We start from the raw sequence: 17,065 nt of genomic DNA on the forward strand, positions 1-17,065 counted from the left end.
TTCTCATCTGGATGGATGGTGGTGACTCCCCTTCGTCAGCCAAGGCAACCCAGGACAAACTCACATGGTGAGGGGAGAGCACATGGTGTCAGGGGAGAGCAGCCAAGGGAAGTGTATCTGGAGAGCCAGGACATACAGTGGATCACACACACACACACACACACACACACACACACACACACACACACACACACACACACACACACACACACACACACACACACACACACACACACACACACACACACACACACACACAACTCAAACTCAACACCCATCTGTAAAAACGTCTGACTTATGCAACAAAGAAAGATGTATCTTTGTGCACTGAGAAGAGATCTATCTCTGAGCAGTAATGGATTTACAAGTTTGGCAGTGTGTTTCAGCAAAAATGAATAGCCCCGAAATTTTTTTCCCTTTGATCTCTATAGCCTCCCGTCTCATAGAAACAGGTCTTGAGGGAAGGAAGAAGACAGAAAGATGACATCGGTCTCCAGAACAGATAAGACCTCAGCCTGGTCGGCCTGGCTAACCCTCAGGGTCCCTGTCACTGGTAATACTGACAACTTAATCAGTCTCTCTCAGAGACAGACTGAAGCAGTTCCAGCAAATGACAGATGGTCCTTTAACCCAGTGGGCCGGTATAAAATTGGTGTTTTGCACATAGTTATCATTATTTGGCCAATAGTCGTGGCCTTGAGGGGAAAAAAAATGGGCCAGTGTTTGGAAAATCCCAGGCCGATTTCTGGTCCCAGTCCCCCCCTGGTCACTCCTCGGGCAGGATGAGACAGAGACCCTAATCACAACTACGGTATATACCGAATACTGGGGTATCTGGAAATAGCCACGGGATGGTTTTTCAATACTGTCAATACCGTTGGAACAATTGAATGAATTTTCAATACATTTGTATATTTAAATAAATATGTTAGGAGATAAAGCAGATCGCGCTCTTCATTTCAACTGTCACATTATTTTACATTATGAAGATTACTATAGTTCCCCAGAACAGTTGAGCCAGTCACGTGTTTGTTTGTAAATAGCACAACGGGAGAAAGCGGGAGCAGGTGAGTCCAGATTTGAATTGACAGGGGGTCGCGTTTAATATTGAAAGTCAAACAGTTTTTTTTGTTTCAATATAGTGACCAGGGACGTGCACCTATAGTTTTCCTTCACAGAAAATACATTAGTAGATTTATTTTAATCAAATGACAACAGAAGTACAATGCTATTTGGCTGGCAGCCACACAAGTAAATACGCTTAAAATCAAGGTATTTTTTTTTGCAAAAACGATGCATGGCCATCACATTTCTAATGTTTATCGTAGAAAGGATGTAGCCAGCTACATTTCCGAATGTTTTGCTTAAAGTTGACCTTGCATTTTACAGGAGAAAAGTAGGCTGGCTACACTGAGAAAAGTACTGGAGAAAAGTAGCTACACATCAGTCAGAGCGCTGTCTGCTGATAGAATGGCTGTTCGTGAATTCTCATCCGAGTTTAGAAGTGCAACTGAAGCACAAAATTAGTCTGATGCCGAGCAGAAAATACAATAAGAAGCATTTTAGATCTGTATTTGGATTTTTTTTCCTGTGTGAAAAATGAAGAATTCTGCATGAATGCGACCGCTAAGTTTAACTTGCTAGTTATGGCTGAATGACGGGGCATCATATTGTGTTAGCTTTCTGCCATGTTTGAGAAGTCAAAGCCTTTTGGATGAGTTATCGGTACAGCTGCCACTGCTATCTTTTGATTTCCTTGCGTTTTTTTTTCTCCTCTCCGTTCTCGGCCCCGTCTGCTCTTCCCCAATCTTCTCCGAGGTAGGCCCGTTGCCCTAGCGACTCCAGACTCCACACAGACACAGCTTGTACACGTGCTGCTCCAGAGCCAGTACTGTTCTTCCTTCAGACAAGCATTCGTCAAAACTTTGTTCATTTGCACATCTCTCGTTCACATTCGCTTGTAAATGTCCAAACTCACCAAAAATGACATACGGTACATCCTACATATATATGTATAACTTTATGAGCTGGATTGCCTGTCGTATCAATATGTTTATTTTCGTTTTGTGCTCGTTACCATATTTAGCTAGCAGCCTCCATGGAAATGTGCTATAACTTGTGCTAATTTTGTTAGCATTCTGGTAATAGAAGGCCAGTGGGTTTTATGCATTTTTTTTGGTGCCCCCTTATGTACTAAACCGGTAATGGCATAAATCCTGGAATGAGAGGAGGACGGTATGAGGATGGATGCAGCCCAACCCTAATTCACCATAGTTTTACTACTAAATTGCTCGCATTTACCTAAATAGCAAGTTCATTTCCATTATGTTGCACAGTATTTAAGTTACACGAGAACAGAAATGTCTGAAAGGCTGGAGAAAGGTTGGATATAATACGAGGTTGTTAGTCAGGGGATACGGTGCACGCTGCAGGGTCATTTAACTGGTACTGTTATTTACTGCTGCTTGCAACTGTCGTGCAACTTGGGGGTAATGCAAGCCAGGGTTTTACAGGTTCCTTGCAGATCATTTACTCATTACTGTACTTTCCATGCACCCACACCAGATACTTGCATGCACACACACACACCAAGTATTTGCTGACAGCGCTCTGGCATCACGTCCTGTCCAGACTTGCTCCTTAATGTCATAACATTAGCACAACATGATCCCTGCTGACGTTTCCGGCTGTCCCGTAATAACTGCTCTGCTAGTTTTCATTGGGGATCCACACGCGCACGCACACGCACACACACACACACACACACACACACACACACACACACACACACACACACACACACACACACACACACACACACACACACACACACACACCCAGTCCTGTCATTCTCAACTGAACTTCTCCAGTCTCCAGAAAGTGTGTCCTGGCCAGTGTAACCATAAGCCTCTCTGGGTTCACTGATGAATCTGAAGATGAGAATATGGCTTGGAGCCTGTAGTCAGAAGTTCTCAGAACAAAGAAAGCCTTATCAAGCACACGCCCACAGCGCTGCTTGTTCTTTCAGGTCAAACACACACACACACATGTGCAGACACACATGCAGGCAAACACAAACCCAGACAGACACACACGCAAATCACACGCGGGCACATAAGCACACACACCAGGGTTGTGGGTTCGTTGCATGGACAACGTAATCCAATATGTATGAACTGTAATTTCCATATTACTGTATCTTTAGGCCTATACATTAAAATACAGAGGACTGAAGACAGGGGAAAAGGTGATGAGAAATGTGAGATATTAGCTTGGTTACATAGCTAAGTAATATCTGATTAAATACACATTTGTTGGCCGTGCCTAATATGAAAAGTCGTCTGAGCATCTCCCACATTCTCTCATAATTCATTTAACGCCTCGTCTGCGAATAAATCACCAGGTATGCGTCCCAAATGGCACCCTTTTCCCTATATAGTGCACGACATTTGACTAGAGAGTGCCATTTGAGACAGAGCCTAGTTGTAGTTTCTTCAGAGTAAGGAAACATTGCAGGGGCCTGATCCCCATTATGAAGGTGTTATATTAAATGTCCGTAGTTGCCATGGCGCTGTGAGGATGCCTAGGCAGAGAGCTCTGTAAATATTGTACATATTTTTGCTATTTGTACGTGTTAAAAATATTTTTCTGGTGTTTTTGAGCAGCGGATTTGCAGATTGACTGACAGGTCAACTCTTTTTGGGCTTGGCTAACTAGCTGGAAAAAAGGCATCTGGATTAGAGGTCGACCGATTAATCGGAATGGCCGATTAATTAGGGCCGATTTCAAGTTTTCATAACAAACCTTTATTTAACTAGGCAAGTTAGTTTAGAACACTTTCTTATTTTCAATGACAGCCTAGGAACGATGGGTTAACTGCCTTGTTCAGGGGCAGAACGACAGATTTTTACCTTGTCATCTCCGGGATTCATTCTTGCAACCTTACAGTTAACTGGTCCAACGCTCTAACCACCTGCCTCTCATTGCACTCCACGAGGAGCCTGCCTGTTACGCGAATGCAGTAGAAGCCAAGGTATAAAAAACGATCAATCAATCAATCATAATCACTAGTTAACTACACATGGTTGATGATATTACTAGTTTATCTAGCGTGTCCTGCGTTGCATATAATCGATGCAACGCAGGGGGATGATTTAACAAAAGCGCATTTGCGAAAAAAGCACAATCGTTGCACAACTGTACCTAACCATAAACACCAATGCCTTTCTTCAAATCAATACACAGAAGTATATATTTTTAAACCTGCGTATTTAGCTAAAAGAAATCCAGGTTAGCAGGTAATATTAACCAGGTGAAATTGTGTCACTTCTCTTGCGTTCATTGCACGCAGAGTCAGGGTATATGCAACAGTTTGGGCAGCCTGGCTCATTGCGAACTAATTTGCCAGAATTTTACGTAATTATGACATAACATTAAAGCTTGTACAATGTAACAGGAATATTTAGACTTAGGGATGCCACCCATTAGATAAAATACCGAACGGTTTTGTTTTCGAAATGATAGTTTCCGGATTCGACCATAATAATTGTAATTATTACAAATAAATAAAAAAAAATTGGCAGATTAATCGGCATCTGCTTTTTTTGGTCTTCCAATAATCGGTATCGGCGTTGAAAAATCAGCATCGGTCGACCTCTAACCTGGACACAGTACCAGCTTTTTTCTTTCACCTGGCTGCCAGTTCGTGACCTTTTGAGAACATAATTTGAGGAGTCACCTTAAGCTTGAGGGTAAGGGGTGATACAGCAGTACCGAGGCAGAGGTCTCATATTGAGGACGACTGGCTACAATTCTGAACTTTGTCAGGTGAGATTTTTGGCACCCAGAGTTGCTGACGCATCACCCAAGTGGGTGTTACACCGAGTGGAAGAGGAGAAATCCAGTGTCTATACGACTTGCCCTCTACAAGATCATCAGCAGACCGCATCACCATCATCTACCATCCTCTGACCAGCTCACTCCGCTTAAGCCATGAAACAGCCAGGAAAATAACCTCTCACTCAATATTGACAAAACAACAGGAGCTGATTGTGGACTTCAGGAAACAGCAGAGGGAGCACGCCCCTGTCCACATCGCCGGGACCGCAGTGGAGCAGGTGGAAAGCTTCAAGTTCTACGGCATACACATCACTGATGATCTGAAGTGGTCCACCTACACAGACAGTGTCGTGAAGAAGGCGCAACAGCGCAACCTCAGGAGGCTGAAGAAATGTGTCTTGTCACCGAAAACACTCACAAACGTTTACAGATGCACAATCAAGAGCATCCTGTCGGGCTGTATCACCGCCTGGTACGGCAACTGCACCGCCCTCAACCGCAAGGCACTCCAGAGGGTAGTGCAGTCTGCACAACGCTTCACCAAGGGGCAAACTACCTGCCCTCCAGGACACCTACAGCACCCGATGTCACATGAAGGCCAAAAAGATCAACAAGGACAACAACCACCCGAGCAACTGCCTGTTCACCCCGCTATCATGCAGAAGGCGAGGTCAGTACAGGTGCATCAAAGCTGGAACCGAGAGACTGAAAAACAGCTTCTATCTCAAGGCCATCAGACTGTTAAACAGCCATCACTAGGCAGCTTCCACCCAGTTTACGTAACACTGCACCTTACAGGCTGCTGCCCCATATACATAGACTTGAAATCACTGACCACTTTAATAATGGAACACTAGTCATTTTAATACTGTTTACATATTTTTGCTTTACTCATCTCATATGTATATTCTGTATTCTATTCTACTGTATTTTAGTCTAATGCTCATCCTAATATTTATTATTTTACTTTTAGGTTGTGTGTATTGTGTGTATTGTTGCGAATTGTTAGATATTACTGCACTGTTAGAAACACAAGCATTTCGCTACACCCGAAATAAGATCTGCTACATTTGTATGTGACAAATCAAATTTGACTTGAACTGACCCTAACCATTGTAAGAGGATGCAGCATTCAAAGACTTGGCTAACCTGTCATGATACTGCATTTTTCTGTTTTTTGTTTTGCTCTTGAAGCACCGTGAGATTCTATGAAAAGTGCTATAGAAGTTTAATAAATTATTATTATTATGTGTCTTATTAATGCTCACTGGGAACCACTCATACCCCTCTACTCTACCCACACCAAATGATCATCCATCTCCCAGAGGAGAGGTAAAGGGAGGGGTGGGCGGGCGGGCAAAAGGGAACGAACAAACACACACAGCAGCACGAACACACACAGCAGCACAAACACACATTCACAGACACACACTCTTAGTCACACAATGGTCTTCTCATTAGGTCTGACATTACTTAACAAAATCTGTCTGATAGTTTTTATTTCCTGTAATCCCAGCGCACGCACGCACGCACGCAAACACACACACACACACACACACACACACACACACACACACACACACACACACACACACACACACACACACACACACACACACCTCCAGCTCTCTCGCTCACACACACACACCTGCTGAGAGAGAGCCTGTTATCAACACAGTCCTTCTCCAGTGACATCTGATACTGATTCTGGTGCTCAGCCAGCATCCAAAACATGATTTATTCCATATGAGAATGGGAAACAGATATGAACTCAAACACAGTGTAAACAAATAACCGTGTTGCTAGAGAGGCTTAGGGAAAACGTCTTTCCCTGCAGTGAGGTGCATCGACCGGTTTCACAAGCCATGATTCCAAGGCAACTCTGTACACACCTTTATACAGTATATCAGGGATAGTCAACAGGTGGCAAGCAAGCCAGATCTGGCCCATTTATCAATTTAGGCTGTCCCTTTGATCAATTCTGAATATAAATTCAAATCGGCAAACACAATCCCCACAAAATAAGATGTTTAGTGGCATAATATATGATGTATCCTATCACGTACAATCATACAGTGAGAACTATAAAGTTGCCATTAAATCTACTGAGATTTATACTTTTAAATGCACACACAGTAGGATCTAGGGCAACTATTAGGAGGAGCACAGCCATCCTGCCTCTCTGTGACTTCTAAGACATCGCAAATCATGTCACATCACAACCACTGTCAAATCAAATACATTTTTACAGTATACCATCAATGATGTCATCCATAAAGCATTTTAAAACTTAACGTCCATGAAAATAACTTCTTCAAGTTTCCAGGAGTTTGTCAGTGGTGAAATCATCCTGCGTGCCTTCTCTCTCCTGACTGGGCGTACTTTGAAGTTAGTCAGCCACGCACCTTTGGCCCAAGGTGGAGTCCAGATGTTGGGCTTGATGCATGCAGGGAGACGGTGGAGGAATGCCCCCCCCCCCCTCAAAAAAAAGTAGCGCACTATATAGGGAATAGGGTGCCAGTTAAATATGGAGTCCATAGCGGTGAAACTGCCACGTCCGTTTGCGATATTTACAAACAAACAAAGACGTTACTTCAAAAAACTAACACCGTTTTTTTCCTTCCCTCAAACATCATTGCACACGTGAGATAGAACAGCACAGTATGTACAACCATTTTTTTTTTTTACCACCATGCTGGATGGTCATTCCCTCACAATAAAAACAATAAAAAATCCGCCTGGGGTGGTGAGTGGTGCTGTTCTGCCTATCCCGGATTTCAGCCCACGAACATTCAAAGTCGTGAAATCGGATGATATTTGGATGAAACCAGATCAAAGTATGACGACTAAAGTATGAAAAATGACTGTTGCTTCTTCATTGATAGAGTTTGATCATAAAGTTACTAGTCCCCTCCCCCCATGTCAAACACTTGGATTCAGGAGGCGGGATTATTAAGGGGACAGGGTGCCGAAATTTGACTGTAAGGTGTCAGCAAATATAATGAAAAGTTGACACAATTCATCTATGGCAGTGGTTCCCAAACTTTTTATAGTCCCGTACCACCTTTAAACATTCTGCTATGTACCGTACCCCCTCTAGCACCAGGGTCAGGGCACTCTCAAATTCTGTTTTTTTTTGCCATCACTGTAAGCCTGCCACACACACTATATGATACATTTATTAAACATAAGAATGTGTATGAGTTTGTCACAACCCGGCTCGTGGGAAGTGACAAAGAGCTCTCATAGGACCAGGGCACAAATAATAATAATAATCAATAATTTTGCTCTTTATTTAACCATTTTACATATAAAACCTTATTTGTTCATCAAAGATTGTGAATAACTCACCACAGGTTAATGAGAAGGCTGTGCTTGAAAGGATGCACATAACTCTGCAATGTTGGGCTGTATTGGAGAGAGTCTCAGTCTTTTCCCACACACAGTCTGTGCCTGTATTTAGTTTTCATGTTAGTGAGGGCAGAGAATCAGCAGTTGGGTCATCCAAACAACCCAGGATTTTAATGAATGTACACCACTGCAAACAGAGCTGTTGTGTCTCGTTCCGTAGAATCCTGCGACACGTGAAGATTAGCTGAACCAGTCTGATTTAGGGACAGTTTAAACCTTACTGTGGTGGGGGTTGTTCAAACTAGGTGAGGGTTGTCTAACTTGTTTTATTTTCTTTGGAAAGAGTTGTGTGTTGTTTTATTGGGCACAGGGGAGGGTAGTGCATTTTTCTCTGGTTTACATTTGCTCTTTTGCAGGTTTTACTATATCATTTCTTCCATACTAGCCAAATCTCCTAATCTGCGCGCATGCGCCTCCCCTACTGTATATCAAGGTGCTTTGGTACTTCCCTTTTTACTCCGCTTTTCCGCATGCCAACTATACCACAGGTTAATATAGCCCACCAGTCTAACTGTCTATCGTGCCCTCTATCCACAATTCATAGTGACAATAGTGTGATATCTCCATATCTGCAATAGGCTACCTAGCATCATATCACACATGAACCAATTTTCAATATAAGCAGAGCGGGCAGGCGCGTCATTGCACATCAAAGAACAAGTGTGTACATGAGACATGCAGCTCAAAAAGCTCCCCCTATTGATCTTGTTAATTTCCCAGCAGAGACATTCTTCAAAGGACTCTGTTGGGCAACACAGCCTTCCATCTACCACCAACCTACGGAAGCGCAGCTCAGAGTAAATATTTATTGCATTTTCCTTTTCCAAATGGGATGTAATTTAGAATGCATAAGATACTGTATTTATGATAGAGACATCGCATCTCCCTTTGTTCCTCAGTCTTCCCGCTCTTTCACTCAAACCCTCAAAGATCTTGATCTTGATCCTACCTAGACTAGCCTACAACACCACAATGCAATGAATAATTGCATTATTGTTTTCAAGTGAGTAGAAAATTCTACTCTAGGCTGTAAACTGCAGTGAAAAAAAAACATTTGAATAACGGCGCAAAAGCCCTATGATTTGAAGAGTTCACTCCATTTGGATCAGGTGTGGGTCTACTCCCGACAGTTTATACACAGCAAAATCGTCAGTGTTCATGTCCCGGTGTAAGCAGGCTGTATCACAACCGGCCGTGACCGGCACAATTGGCCCAGCGTCATCAGGGTTTGGCCGGTGTAGGCCGTCATTGTAAATAAGAATTGGTTCTTAACTGACTTGCCTAGTGAAAAAGAAAATGTATTGCATACTGGATATTTTATTGAATTCTAAATATACCATCAACATTAAAAAAAAGAAGAAGATTTCTACCTGAGCATTGTCTGCAGCCGACTGATCGTAGTGTAATAAAAAAGTCAGGGAAAGTTAGCTCATCTGTGGTGGTCGGCGAACACTTAACCTTCTGGCCCGTAGCCCTGCGTGGCATCGACCGAGCCACAATAGCATGCTGAAGTGACAAAGTCGATATCCACGTTTATAAACAGAGGGTCGCTACAGTTATTGTTATTTGTGGTCATAAACATTATTTTGAGTTAGTCGTATGAGGAGGGAGGGTGTGCAATTTATTTTACAGTACAAGGGGAAGGTCTTGTGAAAAGATTTTTAACGTTTGGGAGGCGGGGTGCATTTTGTTTGCATGTCTGTTGTTGTCTGTCTGGGGGTGTTATCACGTCTGATCAGGTCTGGTTTTGTCAAAGAGGCTTAACCCCCAGCCCTCGTCGTGTCCCCCCTGTCCCTCAGGATTAAGCCCCGGCGCCAATCTATGGGTCACTTGTCCCCTCATTCGTGGGGTCGCACACCATCAACCTCCAACCCCAGCCCCCCACTTTAACCCCTCTAGGCTGACAGGTCAACTCATACCTGTCGTTAACCCCCCAAGCCCCTCGGACATCATTTATTTCAGTCAGAAGAGCCTTTCGTATGTGAAAGTGGCACTTGTGGAGGAGTGGCTGGCGGAGCTGAGCAGAGACCATTAAATGGCCTCAGCTCCCGCCTCCTGTTCTGACAGCCGTCAAAACTGCTGAGAGGGGCTGATTAAAAACAGATGTCTGGACGGATGCCTGCTACACTGATGTGATTGTGTGAATCCAGACACACAGGAATAAGAGCCATGACAAAGTGGCACTTTACAAAAATACCTCAGTACCTCGGTTGGACGGTTTGGAGGAATGTATTACCTTGTCTCGTTTGAAACACAAGCTTTGAAACCTAGGGAGAAAGTCAAAATATACATCCAATATGGTTGCTTTAAAAAAAAAAATATATATATATATATATATATATATATATATTCTTTTTCTCCCCAATTTCATGGTATCCAGTAGTTACTATCTTGTCTCATTGCTTCAACTCCCGTACAGTCTCGGGAGAGACGAAGGTCGAGAGCCATGCGTCCTCCGAAACACAACCAAGGCGCACTGCTTCTTAACACAGCGTGCATCCAACCCAGAAGTCAGCCGCACCAATGTGTCAGAGGAAACGGCGTACACCTAGCGACCTGGTCAGCGTGCACTGCGCCCAGCCCGCCACAGGAGTCGCTAGTGCGCAATGAGACAAGGATATCCCTACCGGCCAAGCCCTCCCTAACCCGGACGACGCTCGGCCAATTGTGCGTCGCCCCATTGTCCTCCCGGCCGCAGCCTGCTGCGACAGAGCCTGGGCTCAAACCCAGAGTCACAGCTAGCACTGCGCCACCCGGGAGACCCCAATATGGTGGCTTTTAAACAGTTGTCATGACGTTGGCCTGGGGGTAGGTTTATGACAGTCATAAATACCTCTTCCCCCCTTTTTCCTCTCTCTACCCTACTGATGTGACATTTGAAAATCCCTTGGTTAACATAGAGGTTCTGGGAACATCAGAAGGTGGGGGGAAATTAACTATATTCTGGTAATCCGACCAATTGAACATATGCGGTGGTACTTAATGAATATGATGTCAGTTCGGTTGTCATCTGAGACATCCTCATCAATGATAGGATGACATAAACTCTACAGTGGAAAGTCTGCACATTGTAGTTATCAGATTCACATGGAATTGTTGTTCAATTTAAATGTTTAAATATACAATTATTGGTGAAGAGATTAAATGTAATTTTAGCTTCAAAATGAGATATTTGGGTTTTCATAAGGTTAGGGTTCTGCTCAATCAGTGGCCCACCCCTGTGAAGAGACATGGGTTATAAAACTTTTCAAACACACCCCTCTCGCTCCACTATATAAAGCCTTGACGAAAATGTAACCTCCTGTTCCGAGAATGTGAGGACGACAGTCCGATGTCAGAATGGTTCAGATAATAACTACAGAATGAAGCCAACCTCAGCGTGAGCTTCCATCTACCACCAACCTACGGAAGTGCAGCTCAGAGTAAATACCTTTTCCTTTTCCAAATGGGATGTAATTTAGAATGCATAAGATACAGTATTTATGATAGAGACATCGCATCTCCCTTTGTTCCTCAGTCTTCCCGCTCTTTCACTCAAACCCAGCCCCTTTTCTTTGTGTAACCAGCTGTCATATCTGTTCCCTCTGCTAGGGATGTTTTCCTTCATGATATAATTTGTAATCAAGGTATGATTAATTCTGTGTATATGGAATTATGTGTGATTAGTTAGGTATTTAGTAAATAAATAAGTAAATCCAATTTTGCAATGCTGATTCAACTTGTTAGCCAGGGTTCGTGAAGATAACCAAGAATTTACAACTTCAGATGAGACTGAAATAAGGTGACAATTAATATTGACTGCTATTGATGTAAAATATTACTAGGTCTTTAAGAGTTTATTCGGAAGATAAAAGCTCTATATATATTATTTTGTGGTTCCCCCGACTTTCTAGTTAATTACATTTACATGATTAGCTCAATCAGGTAATATTAATTACAGAGAAAGGATTTTATAGAATAGTATGTCATATCACTTAATCCGGCATAGCCAAAGACACGACACAGTCCATCTATGTTTACTTAACGTCTTCTAATAATAATTTCAGTATCACAATGCACACAGCAGAACGGCATAGTAGACTTGCAATCGTGTAAAACTTCTTGAAGTGGCCTAGATTCCAAACCATTACACCACCTCAGGTTATTTAACATATAATACAGCAATAAAACACCGGAAGAATATAGTATAGTAGTATAGCAATATAGTAATATAGTACTATCAAATTTGACAATAAGAATGAATAAATCAAATGAATCACACTGGAACTTTTTTCCCTGCATGTGTTCAGAGACAGCATTTCTCTCTCCGTCTTTCAGTGGATGATCTCAAATTCCAGCCAGAGAGGGAGAGTTGCTTCTCCCTGTGCCACTGTTATCTAGCTGACCTTGGTGTTAAGGAATAACAGTGTAGCTGGGCCACCATCCTGGGGAGAGAGGTATGCAAGGGATCGGACAAATGTTGCAAACATTGAATAAATTCTCAGACGGAAGGGAGAAGATTGAGGTCGGAAGGTCAGTTGAAGTCAGAAGTTTACATACACCGTAGCCAAATACATTTAAACTCAGTTTTTCAAAATTCCTGACATTTAATCCAAGTAAAAATTTCCTGTCTTAGGTCAGTTAGGATCACCACTTTATTTTAAGAATGTGAAATGTCAGAAGTAGAGATAATTATTTATTTCAGCTTTTATTTCTTTCATCACATTCCCAGTGAGTCAGGAGTTTACATACACTCAATAAGTTGGGTGAATTTTGGCCCATTCCTCCTGACAGAGCTGGTGAAACTGATTCAGGTTTGTAGGCCTCCTTGCTCGCACACGCTTTTTCAGTTCTTTCCATAAATTTTCTATCGGATTGAGGTCAGGGCTTTGTGATGGCCACTCTGATACCTTGACTTTGTTGTCCTTAAGCCATTTTTCCACAACTTTGGAAGTATGCTTGGGGTCATTAATCCATTTGGAAGGCCCATTTGCATCCAAGCTGTAACTTCCTGACTGATGTCTTGAGATGTTGCTTCAATATATCCACATAATTTTCCTCCTCATGATGCCATCTGTTTTGTGAAGTGCACCAGTCCCTGATGCAACAAAGCACCCCCACAACATGGTGTTCTTCGGCTTGCAAGCATCCCCCTTTTCCTCCAAACATAACGATGGTCATTATGGCCAAACAGTGCTATTTTTATTTCATCAGAGCAGAGGACATTTCTCCAAAAAGTATTATCTTTGTCACCATGTGCAGTTGCAAACTGTAGTCTGGCTTGTTTATGGCAGTTTTGGAGCAGTGGCTTCTTCCTTGCTGAGCGGCCTTTCAGGTTATGTTGATATAGGACTCGTTTTACTGTGGATAAAGATACTTGGCTGATTTCTTTTGATTTTCCCATGATGTCAAGAAAAAAGGCACTGAGTTTGAAGGTAGGCCTTGAAATACATCCACAGGTACACATCCAATTGCCTCAAATGATATCAATTAGCCTAATCAATCAGAAGCTTCTAAAGTCATGACATAATTTTCTGGAATTTTCCAAGCTGTTTAAAGGCACAGTCAACTGAGTGTATGTAAACTTCTGACCCACTGAAACTGTGATGCAGTGAATTATTAGTGAAATAATCTGTCTGTAAACAATTGTTTGAAAAGTTACTTGTGTCATGCACAAAGTAGATGTCCTAACCAACTTGCCAGAACTATCGTTTGTTCACAAGAAACTTGTGGCGTGGTGGTCAAACGAGTTTTAAAGACTCCAACCTAAGTGTATGTAAACTTCCGACTTCAACTGTACTTGATCTGCTGATATGAGTCACTCAATGAGTTTTATGGATTGTGATTCTGAATGTGACAGCTGATAAACCATGGAAATGCCAATGAAAATGTACAGCCTGTGTCCTGTGTGATCTAGCGGTTAGTGCCACATACCCTAGCACACATACACTAAGTATACAAAACAATATTATAAACTGGGTGGTTCGAGCCCTGAATGCTGATTGGCTAACAGCAGTGGTACATTATATCAGACCGTATACCACGGGTATGTTGCAACATTTATTTTTAATGCTCTAATAACTTTGGTAACCAGTTTATTATAGCAATAAAGCACGTGGGGTGTTTGTGGTATATGGCCAATATACCATGGCTAAGGGCTGTATCCAGGAACTTCACGCTGTGTCATGCATGAGAACAGCCCTTAGCCGTAGTATATACCACACCCCCTCGTGCCATATTGCTCAAATAGCACCTGCTCTTTCCATGACATACACTGACCAGGCGAATCCAGGTGAAGCTATACTCCTTTATTGATGTCACTTGTTAAATCCACTTCAATCAGTGTAGATGAAGGGGAGGAGACAGGTTAAAGAAGGATTTTTAAGAGATCATTGAGACATGGATTGTCTATGTGTGTCATTCAGAGGGCGAGTGGGCAAGACAACGTTTTTAAGTGCCTTTGAACGGGGTATTGTAGTAGGTGCCAGGCACACCGGTTTGTGTCATAACTGCAACTCTGCTGGGTGTTTCACGCTCAACAGTTTCACATGTTTCAAGAATGGTCCACCACCCAAAGGACACCCAGCGACACAACTGACGGAAGCAGTGGTGTCAGTGTGAGCCAGCATCCCTGTGGAATGCTTTCGACATCTTCCATCCTCCATGCCCCGACTATTTGAGGCTGTTCTGAAGGCAGAAGGGGGTGCAACTCAATATTAGTAAGGTGTTTCTAATGTTTGGTACTCAGTGCATACCAGAGTTGACATGGGTTTGAATCCAACCCATGCCCTTCAGACTCGCTCTTCTTACTTTCCAGTCTTCTCTTCACTGTCCACCCTGCAACTGTGTGCAAGTTATATTGTGTCCACTCTGCAACTGTGTTCATCCGGCAACTGCCTGAACCATCCAATGTATCAGGTAGAGTAAAGTGGCCTGGCCTGGCTGTACACATAGCTGCAGATAGCTGTCCTTACATGGAGGCTGTAATCCCTCACACTGAGGACCAGGCAAGCCATGGCACAGCTCAGCTCCCTCATGGAAGGTGTGTGTCCAAGTGTGTGTGTGTGTGCATGCGAGTGTGTGGGAGGGGAGAGGAGAGGAGGTTTGATCAATCAAGCGCTCCAGTGCGTGCTCATCCAATACCCAGCAGAGAGGACAGGGGCCATGGGCAGCTATCTCATCTCCCTTGGGTGATCCAGGTCTTTACAGGCATGATGAGTAGAGGAGGAAATGAAACGTCTCTGGGTTTGTTACGGGTTGAGGGATCAGGGAGCGAGAGAAAGAGAGACTTGGGGGGTGGGAATTGTAAAAGAGCGTGAGTCATTCGGTATGGAGTCATCAACTTCCACTGTGCACAGAGAGATATCATCTTCCCGACCTCTGTTTAACCTTGAATAAAGCCCTGTGAAACCTCAACTCAAAGTGAGATTACAAAAGTGAGATTACAAAGTGGCTGCTATCTAGCACTGCTGCCACTGTTGTTGTTCTTCCTGTTTTGATAGGGCCAGAGACTGGAAGACGGTGTGAAAACAGTAGCGTGGGATAGAATGGCCTTGTTGCCTCGGGCTTCTTCTAGTCTGCACTGCTTATAACAACAACAATAACGTTGGGCTAGAGTTATTGACGTGATAGTTGAAGAGTGAGAGGTTTCAGTCCACTTTGTTGACAAAATCAAACCTCATTGGAAAGTTCCTTGACGTATGTTTATGTTTTAGGTGATATTAGGCCATGGTTAGCTCAATTTTGTCTTGAGATCTTGGGACTATACGGTTCTATCTGCAAAATGGTGATTCTGAGATAATTGGCTTTAAAGTATCGAACCCTCATTGGTTTGAATGGTGTCAGCTATTTTCTTACCTTGTATTCCATTGAATTATACAACATGAATTGGTGTATATAGGTAAAGATCAATGAACCCAACAAGGCTATGTCAATAACTACATTTAGACAAAAAATAAAGATAGAACCTTATAGTGTAAAAAAAAACAATAATCTAAATAACAAAGTTGTGTGCCTGACTAATAAGCCAATCCTTCAGTTTCTTCTTGAGTAAGCACCTGTTTCAAACATTTAACAGTAGGGCTATTTTTTTTGCTGGCAAAACCCCCCATCTTGCCTCATCTTCCATAACAACAAGTCACCCACACCCCTCCTCAAATCAGATCTTCCCATTTGCTCATTAGCATATGTTGACTTTGAACTCCAGCCATGAGAAAACTCTGCGAGACAAGCGACGCTAAACGAGACGTTGTGCTCCAAAAGCTCCATACAGTAAAAGAACAAATGAACCACGACCCCGGAATGACCCACAACAGTTCCTTGCAAACGTAACAATTACTGCACTACAACTCTGGGAGACAAAGCGAGTGTCTTTCTTATTGCGCCATCCTGTTTACATTTTGGATCATGTGTGAGTGCTTCGCAGTTCAACAACATTACAACAAAAATGGATTTCATGAAGACAACACCAATGATTCAGTGTAAACTGATATACTAGGAAGTAGAAACCAACGCACCACACACATTTGTTGACATGTCAAAGCTGTAGCCTACGGAATCAATTTGACAGTTGTACAACCTCAAGATTTTTTTGCAGAATAAATATTGCAATGGTGTGACATCCAAATTCAACAAGAGTCCACAAATGTAGGCTACACATGGAGGTGAGCAAGGTTCTGTTGCAAACACGATAAAGATTGCCCTAGATATTCGACGGGTCAGGAAATATTTTCATCAAAACAGCCACTGAAATTGCACATTGTTCAAACTTGTAATTCAGAATAGTTTAAAAGTTTAAAAAGAAGAATATATCTAGGAGAGATTATGAAATATCCTA

General features: G+C 42.7%; 1 protein-coding gene across 11 annotated transcripts in view; it reads right to left on the reverse strand.

Annotated features, from left to right (window-relative positions):
- Positions 1–17,065, reverse strand: part of si:ch211-285f17.1 (sickle tail protein homolog) — a 235,068-nt gene that overhangs the window by 54,141 nt on the left and 163,862 nt on the right. The window contains exon 1 of one of the 11 annotated variants that reach the window (XM_064941869.1): positions 8,191–8,406. The exons of the other annotated variants lie outside the window; for them this stretch is intronic. The gene's annotated coding sequence lies outside the window, so the exon portion shown is untranslated. Of the gene's footprint in view, positions 1–8,190; positions 8,407–17,065 lie in introns of those variants that run through there. 11 annotated transcript variants of the gene reach the window in all.

This window comes from Oncorhynchus masou, chromosome 28 (assembly GCF_036934945.1).
Source record: "Oncorhynchus masou masou isolate Uvic2021 chromosome 28, UVic_Omas_1.1, whole genome shotgun sequence".
NCBI lineage: Eukaryota > Metazoa > Chordata > Actinopteri > Salmoniformes > Salmonidae > Oncorhynchus > Oncorhynchus masou.